The sequence below is a fragment of the Pteronotus mesoamericanus genome, unplaced genomic scaffold, assembly GCF_021234165.1.
Source record: "Pteronotus mesoamericanus isolate MK-2021 breed Mesoamerican mustached bat unplaced genomic scaffold, CSHL_Meso_final contig_52, whole genome shotgun sequence".
NCBI lineage: Eukaryota > Metazoa > Chordata > Mammalia > Chiroptera > Mormoopidae > Pteronotus > Pteronotus mesoamericanus.
The window spans coordinates 6,719,154-6,743,147 of record NW_026555189.1 but is presented as its reverse complement, the minus strand read 5'-3'; positions in this window follow the sequence as shown (position 1 = coordinate 6,743,147).

Here is a 23,994-nt window from a genome sequence, read left to right as displayed (position 1 = left end):
TCATTATGTACTGACCACTTACTATGTTTCAGATGCTAAATTCACTGCCCTAGCTGGTGTGAAAAAATGTTTTAATACATGTATTTTAAAGATTACTTACATTTCAGATTATAGGAAAGACATACATAATTGGAATGTGGTTTTTTTTTCCGACCCCCAATTTATTTGTATTTATATGTTATTTCTATTTTGCCTATGGGTGGCATTTTCCTTTATAATCATTTCCTAAAATTTATGCAAAATTGTTGTCTCTCTTCATTTTCCTCTTTTTCTTCTATAATTGCTTCACTTACATTATTCAATAATTCTTTTCATGGGTAATGAATAGAAATAAAAATAAATATTAATTTGCTGTCTTCAAAGAAAAGTCAACGTAACAGCTTCAACTTATATTCACTCATTCACATGTTCTTTGTTTTTATTTTTCAACAAATATTGAGTGCTTTTTGCATAAGTGTAATTTACTGGGTGCAGGGGAAAATTAAAGTGAGGTATGTGGCCCATACCAGCTTTTACAGAACCCCTGAGGAATGTTGACGCACTGTAGGATTTGATCATGATTTGAAGAACAAGAACAGAAAACAAGAAGTAAACAGAATTTTTTTTTTAAGTACAAGCTAGGCTACTGGAAACTTTTTCATAGACTAATGGAAAATTTCATCAAAGACAGGAAACTAATACGAATTGAAGAACAAGGAGAATTTGGATCAGTCGGACGTCAAGTGGAAGGAATTAAAGAAATGGCATTGGTGGGAACTAAGGCAGAATTAGAAACACAGTGGGCAGCAGATGAGTTGGAGCGAAGAAAAGGATTTGTGTGAAAGGAAGAGTTACTGAAATAGAAAAGAAGATTGGAGCTGATCTTACAAGGCTTTGATTTGTAGTTCTTTCACTGATATAGGTGGAAAGCCAACGTCCTAAAGGATGGTGTGCAAGACACAGTTTCCTATTGTAACAAAACCCTTGGTGCTTTTGTAGCAGATAATGGCCGCTTGCTAAATTTTGAGAAACCACATTATATTTTTTTGAATAGCTTATTCAACACTGAAACTAATGGGGTGTGGGGAGCCTAGCACTGTGCTCACATAACTTTCCTGTCATTGCTTTGATTATTTTAAAAGAGCTGTTAATTGTTGCCTCAATCACAGATTTCATAGAGCAGGAATAGGTTCTGCCATACCTGATTGTCCTTCCTTTAACTTTTATATTATTCTCATTTTACAAGTTACATTAAAAACTGAATTTTAGTTGTAAAAATGAGTCATGTTATATTTCTCATATCCAAAAGTGAAACTCCAACAAGTTATTCTGGCATACTCTCTTTTCCTTTTATTTATCTTTAAAATAATTGAACATAATTCTTGCTTAAAAAGTGCAGCAAAGTTGATATTAATGTTTTGTTTTGTGTTTTTGCTATTGAATAGTAGGAGGTCCTTGTATACAGGGTGGGGCAAAAATAAGCTTACAGTTCTTTGTATAGAAAATATTACAATAATAAATAATAATAGAAGAATAAGCTGTATTTCATGCACTCACAACTGTAAATCTGCTTCTGCCACACCCTGTGTTCTTAGAATGAACCCTTCTCAGATAGTTGGTTTGCAAATATTTTCTTCTGTATTGTAGGTTACCTTTCCACTCCATTAAATGTTTCCTTTTCTGTGCAGAAGCTTTTTAGTTTGATGTAGTCCAGCTTGTCTAATTTCACTTCTTAGGTTTAACTCCAACCCGTTTTGAGTTGATTTTTGTCAAATTTCAGTGCTTTGCATGTGGATATCCAATTTTCCTTACATAATTTATTGAAGTGAATATCCTATCTCAGTTGTGTGTTCCTGACACCCTTGTCAAAGTTGATTGTATGTATGTGGTTTTATTTCTGCGCTCTCTATTTTGTTCCATTGGTTTATCTTCCTTTGTATCAGTAACATTTTGTTTTGATACTGTAGCTTTGTAATATATTCTGAAATCAGGAGTATGAAGTCTTCAGTTTTGTTCTTTCTCAAGAATTTTGGGGAATTTGAGGTTCTTTGTCATTCCATGTGAATTTTGGAATTGTTTTTTTCCTACTTCAGTAAAAAATTCCATTGGGATTTTAATAGAGATTGCATTGAATCTGTAGATTGCATTTTAACAAAAAGAAGTCTTCCAATCCATGAACATGTGACGTCTTTTCATTTATGTGACTTCTTTAATTCCTTTCAACAATGCTTTCTAGTTTCCAGTGTATAAGTCTCTTCCTTGATTAACTTTATTCCTAAGTATTTTATTCTTTTTGATGCTATTTTATTTTTTTATTTTTTTTTATTTTTTTTAATTAAATTAATTTATTTACTTTTTAAATACATTTGTCTCTGCCTTCCCCCCACCTCTTTCCCTTGCCCCCTCCCACCTTCCCTCCCTCAGCTCTTCCCCTTTGGTTTTGTCCATGAGTCCTTGCTATACGTTCCTTGACTTTCCCCTTCCCTTCCCTTTCCCTGCCCCCCCTTCCCTCTTGTCTCTGTTGATTTCTTTTCCTTTCAGTGTTGCTGGTCATATTTTCCTTGCTTCTTTGCATTGTTGGTTAGGTTCCGCTTATAGGTGAGATCATATGGTATTTGTCTTTCGCCCCCTGGCTTATTTCGCTTAGCATGATGCTCTCCAGTTCCATCCATGCTGTCGCAAAGTTTAGTACTTCTTTTTTCTTTCTGCTGCGTAGTATTCCATTGTGTATATGTACCATAATTTTTTGATCCAGTCATCTATTGATGGGCATTTAGGTTGCTTCCAACACTTGGCTATTGTAAATTGTGCTGCTATGAACATTGGGGTGCATAGGTTCTTTTGTATTGGCGTTTTGGTGTTCTCAGGGTATAGTCCCAGCAGGGGAATCGCTGGATCAAAAGGCAGTTCCATTTTCAGCTTTTTGAGGAAATGCCACACTGCTTTCCATAGTGGCTGCACCAGTCTGCATTCCCACCAACAGTGGACTAGGGTTCCCTTTTCTCCACAGCCTCGCCAGCACCTGTTGTTTGTGGATCTGTTTATGATGGCCATTCTGACCGGTGTGAGGTGGTACCTCATGGTGGTTTTGATCTGCATTTCTCTAATGGCTAGTGATGCAGAGCATCCTTTCAAATGCCTCTGGGCCCTCTGTATCTCCTCCTTGGAAAAGCGTCTGCCCAGGTCCTTTGCCCATTTTTTGATTGGATCGTTTGTCTTCTTGGAGTAAAGTCGAGTGAGTTCTTTGTATATCTTGGAGATCAAACCTCTATCTGATGTATCATTAGCAAATATATTTTCCCAAATGGTTGGCTCCCTTTTCAGTTGGCTGATGTTTTCTTTAGCCATGCAGAAGCTTCTTATTTTGATGAGGTCCCACTTGTTTATTCTTTCCTTTATGTCCCTTGCTTTAGGAGACATATCAGTGAAAAAATTGCTGCGTGGGATATCTGAGAGTTTCCTGCCTATGTTCTCCTCTAGGACTTTGATGGTGTTGCGACTTATATTTAAGTCTTTGATCCATCTTGAGTTTATTTTTGTGTATGGTGTCAGCTGATGATCCAATTTCAATTTTTTGCATGTAGCCATCCAGCTCTCCCAACACCATTTGTTGAAGAGGCTGTTATTGCTCCATTTTATGCTTCTGCCCCCTTTGTCGAATATTAGATGTCCATAGAGACCTGGGCTTATTTCTGGGCTTTCTATTCTATTCCACTGGTCTATGGGTCTGTTCTTGTGCCAGTACCAGATTGTTTTGAGTATAGTGGCTTTGTAGTAGAGTTTGATGTCCGGTATTGTGATCCCTCCTACTTTGTGTTTCTTTCTCAAAATTGCTGCAGCTATTCGAGGTCGTTTATGGTTCCATATAAATTTTTGAAATGTCTGTTCTATTTCTGTGAAATACGTCATTGGTATCTTAATAGGGATTGCGTTGAATCTATAAATTGCTTTTGGTAGTATGGACATTTTAAGGATATTAATTCTTCCAATCCATGTGCACGGTATATGCTTCCATTTATTTGTGTCTTCCTTAATTTCTTTTTTCAATGTTGTATAGTTTTCTGCATACAGGTCTTTTGTGTCTTTGGTTAAATTTATCCCTAGGTACTTTATCTTTTTTCGTGCTATATCGAATGGTATATTTTTCCTGATTTCTTCTTCTTCTATTGCATTGCTGGTGTACAAAAACGCCTTTGATTTCTGAATGTTGACTTTGTATCCTGCTGTTTTGCCAAATTCACTTATTGGGTTGAGGAGTTTTTTGGTAGAGTCTACAGGGTTCTCTATGTACACTATCATGTCATCTGCAAACAATGATAGTTTTACTTCCTCCTTTCCTATTTGGATGCCTTTTATCTCTTTCTCTTGTCTGACCGCTGTGGCTAGGACTTCCAATACGATGTTGAAAAGAAGCGGTGAGAGCGGACATCCTTGGCGTGTTCCCGATCTTAGTGGGAAAGCTTTCAGTTTTTGCCCGTTGAGTATGATATTGGCTGTAGGTTTTTCATATATGGCCTTTATTACGTTGAGGAATGCCCCATTGATTCCCATTTTGCTGAGTGTTTTGATCATAAATGGGTGCTGTACCTTGTCAAATGCTTTTTCTGCATCTATCGAGATGATCATGTGGTTTTTGTCTTTTCTTTGATTTATGTGGTGTATCACGTTTACTGATTTGCGTATATTGAACCATCCCTGCATCCCTGGGATGAATCCCACTTGATCGTGATGGATAATCTTTTGAATGTATTGCTGGATGCGGTTTGCCAATATTTTGTTGAGGATTTTAGCATCTATGTTCATCAGCGAAATTGGCCTGTAGTTTTCTTTCTTTGTAGGGTCTTTATCTGGTTTTGGGATCAGGGTGATGCTGGCCTCATAGAAGGAGTCTGGGAGTCTTCCCTCCTCTTGGATTTTTTGGAATAGTCTGAGAAGGACAGGGGTTAGCTCTTCCTTAAATGTTTTGTAAAATTCTCCTGTGAAACCGTCTGGCCCTGGGCTTTTGTGTGCTGGGAGTTTCTTGATGACTGCTTCAATTTCCCCAGCTGTTATCGGTCTGTTCAAGCTTTCTGTTTCTTCCTCCTTCAGTGTTGGAAGATTATACTTTTCTAAAAATTTGTCCATTTCATCAAGATTTTCAAGTTTCTTGGCATATAATTGTTCATAATAGTTTCTGATAATCATTTGTGTTTCTGTGGTATCAGTTGTTATTTCTCCTCTTTCATTTCTGATATTATTAATTTGGGTCCTCTCCCTTTTTTTCTTGATGAGTCTGCTTAAAGGCTTGTCAACTTTATGAATCTTTTCAAAGAACCAGCTTCTGGATTGGTTGATCCTCTGAATTGTCCTTTTTGTCTCTATGTCATTCAGTTCTGCTCTAATCTTGACTGTTTCCTTCCTTCTACTTGCTCTGGGATTTATTTGTTGTTGTTTCTCCCTTCAAGTTGTAGAGTTAGGTCTTTTATTTGAAATGTTTCTATCTTTTTAAGGTAAGCCTGTGTTGCTATGAACTTCCCTCTCAGGACCGCCTTTGCTGTGTCCCATAGGTTTTGGACAGTTGTCTGTTCATTTTCATTTGTTTCCAGAAATTTTTTGATTTCTTCTCTTATCTCATTATTGACCCATTCATTGTTTAATAGTGTACTGTTCAGTCTCCATGAGTTTCCAAGTTTTTGAAGTTTCTCTTTGAGTTTGATTTCGAGTTTCAAGGCCTTGTGGTCTGAGAAAAAGTTTGGTATTATTTCAATTTTCCTGAATTTGCTGAGGCTTGCTTTGTGTCCTATCATGTGGTCTATCTTTGAAAAACTGCCATGAGCATTTGAAAAGAATGTGTATTTTTCTTCTTTGGGATGTAAGGTTCTATATATGTCAGTTACGTCTCTTTGATTCAGTGTGTCATTCAGCGCCATGATATGTTTATTAATGTTTTGTTTGGAAGATCTGTCCATTTTTGACAGTGGGGTGTTGAAATCCCCTACTATCAGTGTGTTGCTATCTATATCTTTTTTTGAAGTCATCCAACAATTTCCTTATAAACTTGGGGGCTCCTATATTGGGAGCATATAAGTTTACAATGTTGATGTCTTCTTGATAGAGTCTTCCTTTAAGTATGATAAAGTGCCCCTCTGGGTCTCTCTTTATGGCCTTTGCTTTGAAATCTACTTTGTCTGATACAAGTATGGCAACGCCAGCCTTTTTCTCATGTCCATTTGCTTGGAATATTGTTTTCCATCCCTTTACTTTCATTCTGTTAGGTCTTTTGCTCTGAGGTGGGTCTCTTGTAGGCAGCATATGTGTGGGTCATGTTTTCTTATCCATTCAGCTACCCTGTGTCTTTTGATTGGGGCATTTAGTCCATTCACATTGAGAGTTATTACTGATAGAAACTTACTCATCTTTTCTCTTTGTACTTGTGTTCCTCTCTGTCTCATTCTTTTCCTTCATCTGCTTAAACCAGTCCCCTTAGCATATCTTGGAGTGCTGGTTTGGTAGAGATGTATTCTTTTAGCTTTCTTTTGTCTGGGAAACTCCGTATTTCTCCTTCTATTTTAATGGAGAGCCTAGCTGGGTAGAGCAGCCTTGGCTGTAGGCCCTTGCTTTTCATGGCTTGGAATATTTGTTGCCATTCCCTTCTGGCTTGGAGTGTTTCTGTTGAGAAGTCAGCTCCTAGGCGTATCGGGGCCCCCTTGTATGTTACTTTCTCCTTCTCCCTTGCTGCCTTCAGGATTCTCTCTTTGTCTTTGACATTTGCCATTTTAATGATGATGTGTCTTGGAGTGGACCTCCTTGGGTCCTTCTTGAGTGGGGTCCTCTGTGCCTCCTGGATCCATGAGAGCCTTTCTCTCCTCAAATTCAGGAAATTTTCCATCATTACTTTTTCGAGGAGGTTCTCTATTCCTTGCTCCTCTTCTTCTCCTTCTGGTATCCCTATTATACGGATATTATTACGTTTCAGGTTGTCCTGCATTTCCCTAAATGCTTCTTCATTCTTTTTGAGCCGTTTTTCCATTTCTTGTTCTTTCTGGGAGCTTTTTTCTACCTTGTCCTCCATCTCACTGATTCGATCCTCAGCTTCATCCAGCCTGCTTTGGATTCCTTCTACTGTGTTCTTCATTTCAGAAATGGTATTCTTCATATCCTCTTGTGTCTTCTTGATAGTTTCTATGTCCTTTTCCAGGCTGATATAGTTTGCTGTAAGATCCTGATAGTTTCTCTGCAGTTTCTCATAGTTATCTTTGAGCTGGCTGAGCTCATTGAGCTTCCTTAGAACCATTGTTTTAAATTCCATATCTGATAGTTCCCTTGCCTCTATTTCATTGAGCTCTCTCTGTGGGGAGTCCCCTTTTCCATTCATTTGGGGGGAACTTCTTTTTCTTCCCATTTTTGTGAGAGTCTGTTAAGTATTTTTGTCCTTTACTTTTCTTTCTGGGCTTGCCTCTGATGAAGTCAGTTGTTGACCCTATAGGGCCTTGGGTTGTTTGTTTGAGCCTTTCAGGAGTCTAATGCCTGTGTCTGACTCCTGCTTGGAGCAGCTCTGTGACCCCTTCGGTCAGGGCTGGGCTATTTTTTGGGATCTCTCTGCGCTCTCACGAGAGCTCCTTGAGCGCGCTCCCAGCGCTGCGGGGTCCCCCACCTGCCTGGGCTCGCATGTGTTTGCCCCAGACCAGGGGGCTTATTCGCGACCTCCCGTGCTCATCTGGCCTCCCTGGCACGCGAGCTTCGCGGCACTGGTCAGTTTAGGGTCTTCTATTGTGTGTTTTCCCCGCTTTTGGCTCTTTGGGTGTGTTGCTTGCCCTCGCCAAATGGGGACTACGGAAATGGGAGGAAATCAGCTCTAGGACTCTCCGGTTAATCCTGTTTCTGGTCTCTCCTCCAGGGACTCTGGGCAGCTCTACTTATTTTGTGGGCCGCTCCGCAATCGCGGCGGGGAGGTCAATTTATGCCTGCCCTTGCCCCTCTGTGCAATCCCTCGCAGGCCGTATGGGTGCCAGTCTGTGTGAGGCCTTGCTGGCAGGTGCAAGCGTTCGCCAGCCCGCGTGGGTCACACACACACTCGCCAACCCTCGCCAGTCGTCACTCGGCGCAAGTGTGCGCGCCTGCTCTGGGTGTCTATGTTTGCTTTTCGGCTTTTGGCTCTTTGGGGGTGTGGCCTCTTCCCGCGCAATGGAGACTTCGGCAAGGAGAAGGAGTCAGGACTCCCCGGTTCCTCCTCCCGTTCTTTCCCCAATGCCTCCGTTTCTAGTCTCCCCTCAGGGGCCTCTGGGCAGTTCTGTGACCCCTCAGCCGAGGATCCAACCCCTGTGCGGACTGCGTTTCAATCGCAGGCAGTCTGGTTCATGCGCGCCCCGCTTCTGCCTCTTTGGGGTCGCGCCTTTCCAGCCCACAATGGAGACTACCGAACGGGGAGGGAGTCGGGACTCCCCGGTTCCTCCTCCCGTTCTTTCCCCAACGCCTCTGTCTCCAGTCTCTCCTCAAGGCTCTCCCAGCCAGTCTGCACTCAGCCCCGTAGCTCACAGGCGTACAAGCTGTGTTCGGAGCGCACAAAAGGCAGGTTAATTGATTCCCTTATGCCTGAGCGAGATGGTAGCTGCAGAGTGGGAAGTGCGTTATCACCCGGGCTCCACTGGCCGCAGTGTCAGTTCTCTTCCCAAAGTTTTCCTCACCAGTCTTTTCCCAGGCACCAGCCCACCCTGCTGCCGCCTGTACCCAGCGATCAAGGAGGGTGGCTGCCGCTGCAACTTTTGCGTTTGCCCTTTAAATGTCTTTTTGCATCCCCAGCCACCTGTCTCTGGCAGAGAGCGCCCCTAAGCTTTTTGGGGTTGCATTTTGTCTGTATTTTCTCTGCTTTAGCTGCTGTAGTTTAGGGGTTCCTGTTTATGATTCAGACCCCGTACTTCTCGGGGGGACGCTAACTGGCCGTTTCAATGTCCCTCTGGTGCCAGTGCCCGAGCGCACCCAGCCCACCCTCTCGAGCCTCCACCGCAATTCTCACCCGTTGGGATGTGTGAGAGTCGAATCAACTGTCCGCGGCACCAAGGCTCCTCTCCCACTATCGCTCCACTGCTTTCCAGGTGATTACTCCATTATTTAGTTGCAATTCCAGTTTGGTTTTGGAAGGAGGTCAGCGTGACTCCCTTTCACTCCTCCGCCATCTTTCTCTCCTCTGATGCTATTTTAAATGGGACTTTTTAGACTTTTTAAACTTCCTTTCATTTTGGCTATTGGTAGTGTATAGGCACACAACTGATTTTTGTATGTCTGTATAATTTTTTACTTTTAAAAGTGTGTTGAGGCATAAAATCAAGAGAAAAAGTCAGAAAATAGCAAAGATCAAGTGTAGGAAGTGGAGAGAGATGAGCTATGGCAGAAAATCAGTGGAGATATGGGAATCTAACAGGGTAATAAAAGCCACAGTGTCATGGATGCTCAGATTCAGGCCTTCAACAGTGAGTTCATCCATCTTCCCTGAGTACTTGCCATCGACCGCATGACAGGTCCTGTGACATGCATTGGGAACACTGTGGTGGGAGTCCAAGGAGAGGAGGTAAGGCTGAGTCTCTGCCTTCAAGGACCAGAGAGAATTGCAGTGCCGCTGAAAAACTTAGTGTTGGGTCAAGGCAATAGAAGATTTCAAAGAGGACAGGCGTCAACACTGCCATATTCTGAAGAGATTTTTAGTTAAATTAAGGGATGCTCCCTGAATTAGTGATAAGGCAGGCATTGGTGATATTGACAAAAGCAGTTTCAGTGAATTTATTTTGGAGGGAGGATTTATTTTGGAGAAACTGTGTTGTAGGGATCTGGCAGGTGGATGAAAGGAAAGGAAATAAGTGGAGAACTGAGCCCAAATCAGATGAAGACCTTTAGTGCGGTAAGCATAAAGGCAACAGAACCCACTCCCATAAACGTTATCCTAAATATAACTATTTTCAAAATAACCAAAATTCATATGCATTCTGGAATCGGAACAGCTTTCTTGCACATTGTCTACTTTTACAGCTCTGCCTGAATACACTGTAAGGGACTCTGCAATTTTTGAGGTCTTGCCTTGCTGATGCCATACCCCTCGCTGCTCAACATTGTGTGGCGGTGCCGCACCGATGGGGACGCATTTCAGGGAACTGGACTTTAAAGGAGAGAAACTAGGTGGATGAAAGTGAGTTGAGAAGTCAGGTTTGGGGGGAAGGAAGGTGTTATTTTTTATTTGGGGGATGCTTAAAACTATCTAAATGTTGAAGGAATGCAATCCATTTGGATGTATACAGGAGAAGGAGAATTGGTGGAGCAAAGTTTACTGAAAAGTTGGAAAAGATAAGAATGGGGAAGAAACAGAAAGATTAATATTAGTCATCAAAGCAGCATAAGGTGTCCACCTAGAGTATAGTGTGTTCAAAGGAAACCAGCAGAATGCAACAAGATAGAGCATCCAGTGGGTTAGCATGTACATGTTTCTACTTAGTTTACATAGGTGTAGTTTGTGTAAGCTGTGAATCATATGCATGTGTATTCTCTTATTTTTCATGAAGAGCATTGTTTTGAGGAATTAGGGAAATCAGTTGAACTAGACCTTATGTAGTGTTTAATCAGAAAATTTAAAATAATAGCTAGCAATTTTTAATGCTCTTGTATACCAGACACTCCGTCAAGTACTTTATAAGCATCTTTTAACTTAATTTTTATCACAGACCTGTTGGTTAATGACTATCAATATTGCCAAAGGCCATGTAGCCAGAATATAAACCAGGGCTTGATTGTAAAGTCCCCTGCTTTTATGCACAGTGGCATACTCTTTTCTGTTGCTTGCCATGTTTAAAGTAAGATTGAACGTGCAGAAATCATTCTTGTAGTCAGCTTTGTTATCATTGTGTATCACAGACTGAGATGTAGCTACATTGGACCACAAACATAGAGAACCAGTCAGAATTCAAGAAAGGTCTGATCATACATTATCAAAACTCAGTGACTAAGCTCTAGCATTAGTTGAAGGGATGCTTTATAAACAACTGATCAGTTTTAAAAGTGAATTTTTCATGGTAAGTGACATACAGAAAATAATAAAGTCATACCTACCACAAAAAATATCTACTGAAACTCACAAAGAAGGTTGTTTGAAAGGGGCTATGAAAAACTGAAAGACACACAGACGGTGTCATGTACACACGACTCTGAGCCCCAAGGCTGTCTCTGCAGGAGTGGCTCTCTGTCTTCCCTTCTGCCTGCTTCTGGTCCATCCCTCGGACACCCCGGCTCTCTTCTTTGTTCACTCAAAGGCCTTGTATTTGGAGTTGTATTCCATCGTCTCTCCCACTGTAGGATCTAAAATCTATACTCCCCTTGCACGATATGCCTGCATCTCAGGAGTGATTTAAATTCAACCCCGAGCTTGGAAGCCTACTATGTATAATTTTATATAATTACATAACATTACTGGGATGATCAAGCCTACCTTCTTTATTTTCATTTTCCAGTTGAGAAAACTGAAACTGGGAATGTTTTTTTCCAAGGTCTAACCAGGATAGCTAGTGTTGATGGGGCTTAACTTTTTGCTGCCTAATGCCAAATACCATAGCCTTCTATAGGACAATATCAGTTGGATCTAAAATTCTCCCAAGACAGTTTGGTAGCACAATATAAATTGCTTTGTGGATCTCACTCACTCAGATCATAATTCTTAGTTTTGATAGGTAAAGATGCTGAGCTGTGAAGACTGATGAAAAATATGTGTGAGTATACGTAAAGGCACAGATGGTCACTGAAAGTTATAAAAAATCAAAGTGCCAGAGGGTATGAAGAGTCATATCCTGAGTGTACATGTTCTGGCTGGTCTCAAAATGACCGAAGTTTATGATGAATATATGAATGTATGATGTCCTTTTTTATTTTTTAACTATCCTATTATTATCAAGTGCTCAAAGTGGCTGATTTATCACCATAAAAACTCAATAGATTACAGTGTTACAGAATACATGCAGAAAAAATACAGTAATGCAAAACCACTATGACACAGTGAAAAATCATTAATGTAATGGCAAATTTCTTTAAAGATGTAAAAGAGACCATTAGAAGCATTTTGACTATGCTTTTTGTTGCTATGTTTTCTATTTTTACTTTACTTTCTCTACAATTATGAAGAAAAGAAACTACTATTACCACCTACTTCAGAGGCTAGAAAGGAAAATGAGTGACAGAGAATTCGTCATCTTTTTTCCCCCACACAGCCTACCAATTTTTTGTGATTTCTATTATTTAATTGTTAAATTTTTTCTAATAAACTATTTGAAAATTACAACACAATGCAAAAAATCTTAATTCAAAAGAAACTGGTGTGCTCATATTGTAGAATCTATAAACTTCTTAGCTGCTCTCTTTCTGTTTTTTAAAAAACAATCAAATGCACCCTGGCCAGTGTGGCTAAATTGGTTGGAGCGCTGTCCCATAACTGAAAGGTTGCTGGTTCGATTTCTAGTCAGGGAACATAGCTAGGTTGAGGGTTCAGTTCCAAGTTGGGGCACCTTTGATCCCTGGTCCAGGTGTGTGTGGGAGACAATCGATGCTTCTCTCTTGCATCAATGTTTCTCTCTGTCCCTTTGTCTCTCTCAAAGCAATAAAAAAAAAGTCCTCAGGTGAGGATAAAAAAATAATTAAGTGCTCCCCCACCATTATTTGTTATGCTGGTATTCAGTCATGGAAGTGCAAAGGTTTATGGAAAAATATCCCTTTCTTTTGAAGATGAACTAATTGTATGTACTACTTGCCTTCCAACTGATACTGCTATGTAGATAACAAGTTTAAATTCTAAGGCTTCATTTTAAATATTCAACATTTAATAAATATTTATTAAGGCAAGTTTAAGGTATGAGAGTCCCTATTAATGCATTTCTAAAAATGGAAGGGCAAATGTACCAGCTCAGTTATTAATATGTAAACCCTAAGGAAGTTAGTTAACTCTGTGAGATTCAATTTTCTCCACAAGAATAGCATAATAGTTTTTTCCATAAGGCCAAGCATTTTAATAATCTTTGTGACCTTGTATTAGGCAAAGAGTTCTCAGGTGTGATACCAAAAACACAATGCATAGAGTAATAAATAACTAAATCCGACTTCAAAATTAAAAACTTTCATGCATCTGTAAGGAATAAAAAGACAAACAACAAACTGGGATAAAATATTTATAAATTATATATGGTAAATAATTTGTATGAAGAATATCTAAAGCACTCTTACAACTCAACAATCAAAAAAACAAACAGCTCAATTTAAAAATTGGAGAAGGGTAATGGGGAGTGACTTTTAATGGATACGATTTTTTTTTTAACTTCAGTTTTGCTGTTGATACGATTGCCTATGTCCCCATTTCCCAGCCCTCACGCTCCCTTCCCTCTAGGCCATCACGACGCTGTTGTTTGTGTCTATGGGTCCTGCATATATGCTCTTTGGCTAATCCCTTCACCTACTTTCACCCAGTCTCCGCCTCGCCCCCTCACCTCTGACCCTGACTGCTGTCATTACGTCATTGTAGATACAAGCTTTCTTTTTGGGATGATGGGATGTTTTTGAATTGCAGTGCTGTGGTGATTGCACAACTCTGTAAATATGCTCAAAACCATTGAGCTGTACACTTTTAATGGATGAACTATAGCTTATATAAATAACATTTCAATAAACTGTTAAAATGGGCAAAATATATGAATAGACATTTCACCAAAGAAGATATGTAAATGGCTTATAAACACATGAAAAGATGTTCAACATCATTAAGAAACTGAAAATTAAAACCACAGTGGAATAACTTTTTACACCCATTTGAATAGCTATATCAAAAAAGATAATACTACAAGAATTGGCATGCACGTGGAGGAAAACAGAAACCTCAAACATTACTGGTGGAAGTGTAAAATGATACAGCTACTTTAGAGAATAGTAGGGCAGCTTTTTTTTTTAAAGTTAAATATAAATCTATCATACAACCCAGCAATTCTATCTTTTGTATTTACCCAACAGAAATGAAAATGTCTCTTCACTAAAGAATTGTTTGTGGATATTCACAACAGCATTATTCATAATAGGCAAAAGGTGGGAACACACAATGATGAATGGATAAGCAGAATTAATATCTATATCTATCTCTCTGTCTAATGGGATATTATTTAGTTATAAAAATGAACTGCCTATTGATATATACTAAAACATGAATGAACCTCAAAACATTGTAATAACTTATAGCTTATTTGAAAAGGATAATTGTGTAATTCCACTTGTATGGAATGTCTAGAAAAGGCAAATCTATACAGACACAAGATTAATGGCTGTCTGGGCTTGGATGAAAGCAGACATTGAATGCAGATGTGTATGAGGAATCTTTCTGGGGTGATGGAAATGTTCTAAATCTGTATTGTGGTGATAGTTGCACAACTCTGTAAATTAAAGAGAAATAATTGAATCGAACATTCAAAATTGGTGATGTTTAATGGCATTTAAATGATACTTAAAGATGTTTTAAAAAGCTAAACAAAGAAAAGGAAAAATAAATTGGAAAAGTTATTTAGAGCATTAATGAGTACTAGGAATATTGTTAACTTTCTCTTCATGTACCCACATAAGACTATTAATCATATATATTTATGTGTGTGTGTGAGTGTGTGTGTGTATGCACATTATACATACATGTAGGTATATACAGAATTAGGTTATATATGTGATTAATAGTCTGATGTTAATATGGTATTACTCTTGCATTTCTACAGGAGCACTGCTGGTTAAATAATGGAAAACCTCCTTAAGAATAATTATAAACTAGAGTAGGTTCTTTTTAAGGTAATGAAATCAGGAGCTCTTGTAATATAGTATAGACCATCTTACCATCTTTGCCAAATGACTTAAAGAAGGATCACTATTAGTAGAATGATCAATTAAATAACTTCCTGGGTTACAAGTTAAATAATTACTATGATTAAAAAAAGATATCTGTTTATTGAAATGGTGAAAATTGTTCCTTTTCCTTTAATTGTTCATTGCTAATGGCAAGGGGGTAGAAAATTGGAAAGATATTGCATTCAAAACTCAGATTCTTTTTTTCTTGAATGATATTTTATTTATGGAATTAATTCCTGTGAGAAGTTAAGAACAATAGCTAAGAGTTAACCTATATGACAAAAATATAATCTTGGCGATCTGAGGAGGCTGGAGAGCCAGGTAGCTCTTTGGAACGCTTTCAGAGTCACTCACAGGCGGGGAGAAGGGCCCTGGCTCCTGGCGCCGTCCCCACCGTGAGTGGCCGGAGAACTCGCAGCTGCGGGGATGGCGCACGCTTTTGTGGAAGAGGCTAGTTTAACATCTCTCACAAACCATGTCTTTCCTTTGCAACCATCCCTCTACCTCTGCCTACCTAATTTTTCAAGAAGTGGATCTCACACACCCTAACAGGAACATTTCATTATTCCCCCTGGAAGAAGATTTCTATTGGTCCCCGGTGTAACAGAATGGCAACCCAGGATACACGGTCCACTGAAACACTTCCAGGGTTGAGGATTCCAGGGGGTACAACCATGCCTCCACATTGTTGTGCTTCTCCGACATCGCTTTCTTATGCTGTTGAACTTTGCATATCAAGTGCATGTGGATTGTCCATTTCCTACCATTAAATACGGACATGGACAACAGGGTGGTGATTGCTGGGGGGGAGGGAGGTGTAAGGGGACTAAATGGTAATGGAAAAAATATAATAAAGATTATATGTTTAAAAACACATACATTCCAAAAAAGTGAAATATAAATGTACCTTAACTCTAGAGTGAAAGAATATCCATAAAAATGGGTAGATATTTATTTTATGATATTTGCTAGAATTCTTGAGAATAGGAGAATATTTTCCGAGCCAAATCGAGCTGGTATGCAATTTTCTGGCAATGTGTAGACATGCAGTATACTATGAATAGGAATGGCCGATTCAGCTAAATTGCTAGTATAACATAACAGGGCCCATCAGTCACTGTGCTTTAATTGCTGAAGGTAACAGTCATCTAAGGCAGGAATAAATTATGCCCAATTGTTAAGGACAATTATGTGCCTTATCAGCTGGTCAGCAACAAGAGACTGGAATATATGGACCTAATCTGTGTGTGAGCAGCTGTTCTAATGTCCCTTCCAGAGAGAAAGTGAGAGACCTATCGGCTTCCCTTGTCAATCATCAGCAAATTAAAAACAATTTAACTGGCATCTTCTGTATCACAGGTCAATTTTTTAAAGAATATTAGCCTAGATAATAGCTCTATGTACTTTAAAAACCAATCAAGGTTTCAGAGCCTTTACTTTCCATACGTCCTCATATTCTGTTACCGAAGCATTTCTGGGGGAAGAGGCTCAAAACCAGGAGATTCTACAAATCATAATGAACTTTAATTCTTTTTCTTTACATTTAAAAAAATGTATTGGGGTGATACTGGTTAATAAAACTATGTAGGTTTCAGGTGTACGGTTCTATAATGCATCATCTATACATTGTATTTTGTGTTCACCACCCCAATTCAAGTTTCTTTCCATCATCATTTATCCCCCCTCTACCCTCTTATACCCTGCCCCACGCCCCTTGCCCTCTGGGAATCACTCTACTGTTGTCTGTGTCTGTGAGGCTTTATTTATTTATTTATTTATTTAGCTTAATCTTTTCACCTTTTCCACCTAGCCCCCTAACCCTCTTCCTCTCTGACAGCTGTCAGTCTGTATGCTAATTGAAATAAACCAGTCAAAGATAAGTACCATATGATTTCACTTATATGTGGAATCTAATAAACAAAAACTAACAAACAAAACAGAAACAGAATCATAGATACGGTGAATTTCAATTCTTGATTTTCCCATATTTGCTTGATTTCTTTTTGTATTCCATCCTTGAGGCTAAGTGGATATAAAACTGACCAAATATGTAACTAAACAAATACTCTGTTTTAAAAACAAGGAACAGTGGGAAAATATAGGTAGAAAAAAAAGGTTGAAACTAGCTAGAGAGGTTAATTGCTAAATTCATTCTCTGAAGCTCTGTGTATTTTCTATGTCTAAGTTTTAAATTTACATTTTAGAAAGTTTACCACAAACTTACCTGATTTTATGTAGTAGCAAAGGCAAGGATGGATATGATTCACACTGTATTTATGACAAAAACAACTAGGTGATAAGAAAAACACAGGTATTAATACTGCCACTGGGAAGAAATTCATCATGAGGAGATCATTGTGTTATATAGCACTCTTATCCATGAATACCAAGAACATCCTGATTTTTCTTTCATTTTGATTTTTGGAACATTATTTAGTCATGGAATGGCATAGTACCAAAAGTTGTTAGATAAAATAGTTGGTTCTGGGGAATACTTGGAAGGCAGATCATATTCCTAATGAGCTCTAGGGGAAGGGCTTGGAAAAAAAACCTTAGTAATGCGTATTGGTTAAATCTGACTTGGAAAATATGAGCTGAAGAAAGGATTGGCTGTTTTAAAAGATGGAAAAGACCATGCATCACCTGGATAGGAGCTGAAACCAAGGACTGGATGGCTTTATGGTAACCTCGTTTGGAGAGAATATGAGTGTTTGCAGCACTTGTGAGGAAGAGTGAAGTGGGTATTTGGATATGACAAATGCAGACGGTGGCAGAAACTGACAAGATATTTTCCAATCACATTTCCTGTTTCTAGACATGTGGGATGAACAACATTTCCCAATCTCTCCTGTAGGGAGATTGGGGTCATGGGACTAGTTTTAGACAGTGGAATGTCTAAAGGGGGTAATAGACGCATTTTCTAGGCCTTGGCCCTGAGATCGGTTGTGTGATCCCATGCAAACTCTTATTTTTCCTGTCTCTACTGCCTGTGTCCTTTAAGGGGAGCACAACATGAAAGTAGACTGGATTTCTGAGAAACTGTATGGGGAGGGAAGGGATAGCCAGCCACTGCACATCAAACTGTGATGTGAGCTAGAGGATAGTACCCTGACTAATCCATTTAATTGAACAATAGTTATTTTATTAATAGGGAAATAAATGAGAGACAGAATTTACCTATCATTTTATTTTTTTATCATTTTTAGTCTAATATTATTTATCACATTTATATAAGTGTAGTCTAATTTCAGACTTATTTTAAATTTCCCTTACCTCAGTCATCATCAGAATATTCTTTGCTTTCAATATTTAGAGGATACAGATTTTACTAAGTGACCTATACAAGTCACAGAGTCCATGAAATTATCTGTTGGTTTTTTTGGCCTTTTTTTCTTTTAAGTAGGGAGTGATTTGGTAGCTTTTTCCTTTTATTGTATATTTGCTAATTTGTTTATATATTTTTGATGGGGTCAGTTGTGGCTTCATTATATTAATAATTATATTTTCTAGGTAACCATTTCATCAAGATTTTCAAGTTTATTTGCATAAAAGTTAAGTAATGAATCATCACATGGTATATGAGTAAAAATCCTGACCTGAATGGGCCTGTCTCTGTTATTTAATATCTGTATGAAATTGATAGGCCACTTGAAATGAATGAAAAATTCCATTCTTCATTTTTTAAATTTTTTATAAAATGGTAATATTAGTACTATTATATATTTGTTATATGAATTAAATTCATGTATAAATTCCATAGAACCCAAAGGTCAATGTATATGAAATAGTAATCCTATTCTTCAGTATCTCTAGTGATTTTTCTACTTGCATGATTAGATCTGTTTACTTACTCTTTCTTCTTTTAAAGTTTTTAATTAATTAAAAATTGAGTCATTTCCCTAGTTCCACATCCCCACATCAACTCTCTAGCCAGGTAGAAAGTACCTCCCTCATTCTGGTGGCCAATGGTGGGTGGGCATGGGAGGGAAGCAGAGCGCTTGGCTCACCTTCCAGTCCCCGTTGTGGATTCCTTACTGAGTACCACTGATCTCGCATCCTTGAGTGGGGAAGGGCCAAAAAGAAATGGGGGAAGGTGGCAAAGATGAACTGAAGTGTTGGAATTGAGAATGGGCAGTTGGAGGGAAGAGAATATAAACATTAATGTCTAGGACAGAGAGTTTGGATTATTACATTTAAAAATTAACATATTTAAGCACCAATAGTCTTTGCTGTAGACCCTAAACATGAAAATTATTAACTTGTCTTAGTTGGTAAGGATATACAAAACAGGATAAGTACTTTAGGAAATGTACTTATAAAGATTGGGAAAGTGAACTATTGGTAAAACAATATTACACATTGATTAAACATTTCCAGTCCTGTCATTTATTAACTATATCACCTTAAGCAAGTCCTTTTTCAACTCTGAGTCTCAGTCTCATCATTAGCAAAATAGTAAAAATAATAATTGTAATGGGATTTTGAATAGTATATAAAAAGTACTATATATGGCACCCAGAGGAGAATAGAAGCTAACGCATGTCAGTACTCTTACCCTTTCTTTATTACTTATGTCTTTTATAGATAGACTTAAGGTGAGGCTAATAAAAAAAATTTAGCTGTGCTCTAAATTGTAGCACTGTATAAGTAAGGAAATAATATAAATAGTAAACTTTAATGGATTTTGATTTCAGCTGAAATAGAGATCACAGCACAAAAATTGAAAGAGAGAAACTATAAAAAAACAATACTATAGGGTTATAGGAAGGGTTTTAGTTTATGTTTTTCAAATTCAGAATGTATGATTATGCATAAATAAAAACAAAACAATATCAGTTAAGTATCTTTTCCATAAAGAAAGAAAATGTACTAAGAATACATAGACTCTTTTTCTTTAGGGAACATTCTGACCTTAAAAATTCTGTTATTTGGAAACATTGTACATACATAGAATTTTTCAAAATTACAGCTCTTTTTTAATATGTAATTTCTAAAAGTGTATTACAGAAAACATATGCATACTGATAAAATTATAAGTCAAACCCTAAAACAAAAGAAAAATGGGGAATTCGAAATCAAGTCTATTTTATGATGTCTTAAAAAAGAGTATATTTACTTGATTTCCTGCTTTTTCTTTCCATGAAGTTCTTAAAGCTTTTCCATTCATGAATGGAAAAATCTCAGAATTAATTTTGCTTGGCCACTACTTTTCACTAAACAAAACAAAACAGTTAAGAGCTTTCTTATTTCAGATCGATGATACTCTAGTGGAAGTATTCATCCAACAATTAATTTAATTTCTCACCAAAGGATTAAAACAAAATTTATGACATATAGGGAAATATCCTATTTTGTATGATGAACCTAAGGGTTCACAGGAAAAATTGTAACATAATATTTATGTTATTAAGTGGTCTAAAATCAATAACCTCAAGTTTCCACATGAAGAATCTAGAAAAAGTTCAAATTAAGCTGAAAGAAACATAATGGACTGGATAAACAAATAGAGAAAACCAACAAAGTCAAAAGTTATTTAAAATGACTAAAGAAATTGAAGCTCTAGCTGCCCTGGTTGCATGGCTCAGTTCGCTGGAGCGTCGTCCCATGCGCTGAAAGGCTGCCAGTTTGACTCCCGGTCAGGGCACACGCCTAGGTTACGGATTTGATCGCCACTTGGGGCACAGACGGGAGGCAGCCAGTTGATGCTTCTCTCTCGCATCCATGTTTTTTTTTGTATCTCTCCCTTTCTCTCTCTCTAAAATCAATGGAAACATGTCCTTGGGTGAAGATTAAAAAATAAAAGAAGAAACTCCAACAAGACTGATTTAAGAAAAAATTACCAATGTCAAAAATGACAGAATGACACTACTATTGAATCTACAGATATTAAAAGGCTAAGAAAGGACTATATGGACAATTCAGTGAGGTGAATAAATGCAACTCAATGAAATGAATAAAAACATTGAAAAAAATAACTTACCCAAACATACAAAAAGTAGGAAATTAAAATATATATTTAATAATAAAATAGAGTGAATTATCTAAAACCTCCCTCAAAGACTATTGTAGTCACTTATGATTTCATTGCAGAATTCTGTTAAACATATGAGGAAGAATTACTGCTGATTTATAAAAAGCTTTTCAGAAAATAGAAAAGAAGGAAACATTTCTCAGTTTCATATGTGAAATGACCATAACCTTGACACCAATAACCAAATAAATATGTACAAAAAGTGAAATTAAAGACCAATATCCCTTCTGAACACACGCAAAAATCCATGGCAAAAATATTGGCAAAATTATGGATATTGGTTACCTCTTGCAGAGTCAGGGGATAAAGAGAGAAAGCACAGTCGATGGGATGGCATTGCTAATATTCTGTTCCTTATATTGTTCAGTAGGATCATGAGTTGTTATTATACTTTTTGCTTTCCACATCTGTGACATGTATTCTTCTGTATTTATCAAATATTATATCTTAAAATTTAAGGAAAAATAAATGTGTGAATAATAGATATTCTATCATTAAACTCCTATTTATTTTACTGAGATAATTACAAAAGTAAAATACAAATTGCTTTGTCTACAATTACAATCTAGTATTAAGTTTAATTTCAATTTAATATCTTTCAATATTTCAATAGTTATATTTGGAAATATGGAGAAATGTGTTTTTTCAGCTGGCTGGGGAGCTATTCTGCTAGGTGGTTTTTAAGCTAAGAAAATTATTACTGGAAGACTTATAAATTCTGTGCTTTTGGAAGTGTCATTTGTTCAGAGTTTGGTTTTAAGCGAGGCTCACACCTTTGGCTGGCCATTTTAAGAGAAGCAGGAATATAGGAACCTAGGCAAACAGTGAAGAATCCTGGCAGTAACTCCACCAGGCAAAAGTGAAGCATGTGCCTCAGTGAAGGAGGGTTTTTAGAAGGCAAAAGGTGGATGAGAGCTGTGTTCAAGTATTTAAGTAACAGAGATTTTACAGTTATTTCAGATTGTTTGAATAAAAGAAATTAATGAGATGTTAGCCATTTTGTTATGCTGAGTCTCTGAAATCTATCACGTATTTTATACGAGAAGCACGTATTAATTTGGACTAGCCACATTTGAAGCCCTCAATAGCCACATGTAGCTACCATATTGGATGCACATAGAGGTCTATATCATTCTCAGTTAAGTTTGTCACAAGCAACCAAGGTTGAAATACCTTGTCAAAATTAAGGATGAGATGAAACTAATTAACATGATTTTGAGGTATTTATCTTTATGTCTACTCAAAGATTCATCAGATTTTGTAAACTGCAGCTTTTGAAATGAGTTGCAGATCCATCTGTCAATTGACAAAGGGATACGGTGGGTCTTAGGGGGTGGTATTCTACCTGGATTGCCAGGGGGTAAAATAATCATCAACTAAAAGGAAACTGGCAAAGATGAATAAGATGGAAACCCCAAGATCCACACTGGAGAAAATTAATGCTGCAGGTTGGAGCAATAACAATTCCAGAGACACAATGATTAAACACAGAAGGAATTTAGTGATTGAAACAGAAAAGAACTTCTGGACAAGAAGCGTAGGGGATGTTTCATCACAATATTGAGAATATTATCTAGAATGACTTAGAAATGGTGAGCAAATAGTAACATGTTTTCATTTTTCACATGCCCGGATGACATGTATATGTGGCTCTTTTCCTAATTTTTTCTGTTCGTGTTTATTAATATTTGATTTCCAGGAAAAGTAATTTTAATTAGTTAAATAGAAAGTAGAATTAAGTCATCTTTTAAAAATGTTGATCACTTAAACTATCCTGCTAAGATTAGAATTTTGAGTCTTATTCCTAAACTTTTAATAGGTCTATTTCTCTATTTAGAATGTTGTCGAGATTATCTCTTGTTTCTATCTTATTATTTGAAATTAGATCAGAGTGAGTGCTGTTAGCAGAGTATCTGCTCCCATGAAGTAATCAAAGTGCATAAATCATGATAATTGACCTGGGATTAGTTATGTCCCTCTCTCTAGTTAATTAGGATAGTTGTCACAACTAGATAAAAGAAGTAGTCATCTCTAATTGAAAGATTATTTTGAATATTAAAGAATCAGTACATCACCTTGGGTGGGCTATTAAGCATAAAAGCCTGCTTTTACTGAGTTTCAGAAACAGAATTTTGGACACTCAAAATTAAAATAAATTTTCTTAAAATCAACTCACATTCTTGTAATTAAACGAGCTTGCTTCACAAGCCTCAGCAGTGTTCTAGTAGTTACATGAGATAAATTGTGGACTTACAACGACTTACCTCTCCCATTTAAACATTTTTGAAAAGTAAAGACAGGTACATGTTTCTAGGAAGTGTCATGAGAAAGCAGAGATAACTCTGCCTTGCAAATTTGAATGAAAGTTCAATTTAATAGGGTAAAGAAAGAATTCCACCTTTCTATATGTAATTGTATCTCCGAACAAGGATAAAAGATGTACCACAATTTATTTAATCATTTATCTATTAAAATACATGTAGTTTGTTTTCAGTCTGGCTAGCCCAAATAAAACTGCTATGAATAGTTGTCTAAGGTTTTTATATATTCTTTCTCTTCTTTAGAAACACACCCACCCATAAATCGTGTGGACTTTGGCAATTTGGAGTTTAAATACTTTATTTTGATTCTAAAGAAGGTAGACAAACTCAATACTTTTTTTTTTGAAGATTTTTAAAAGAAAAACACATTTTGGAATCATCATTTAAAAGTAGTTTTTTTGATTTGTCCATGAAATAAATGTGAGCACATTTGAGATCATAATTTCCTTGAAAGAGAAGAGACGTAATTCTGCAGAGAACCTTTTGCAGACAAAGAAAATTAATGAGGGTATGGGGTCCTTCTTGGATCAAGTTAAAATGAAACTCCTGTGAGCTCTAATAGAGTGGGATGGGCACTCTCGTGGAGCAGTCTGTACCCAGGAGGCCGAGGGCGGCAGGGGTCAAGCCTTTGGCATCCTGATTACTAACTTTTTTTTTTAACTCCTTTTCCTGGGGGAAAAGTGAATGAGGAGTTGGCATAGGGCTGATTGTTAAATTAATTGATGTCTCTCCACTTTCCCTGTGGAAAGAAACAGCATGAGTTAGAAATGATTGTTCCTACCTCACAGTGAT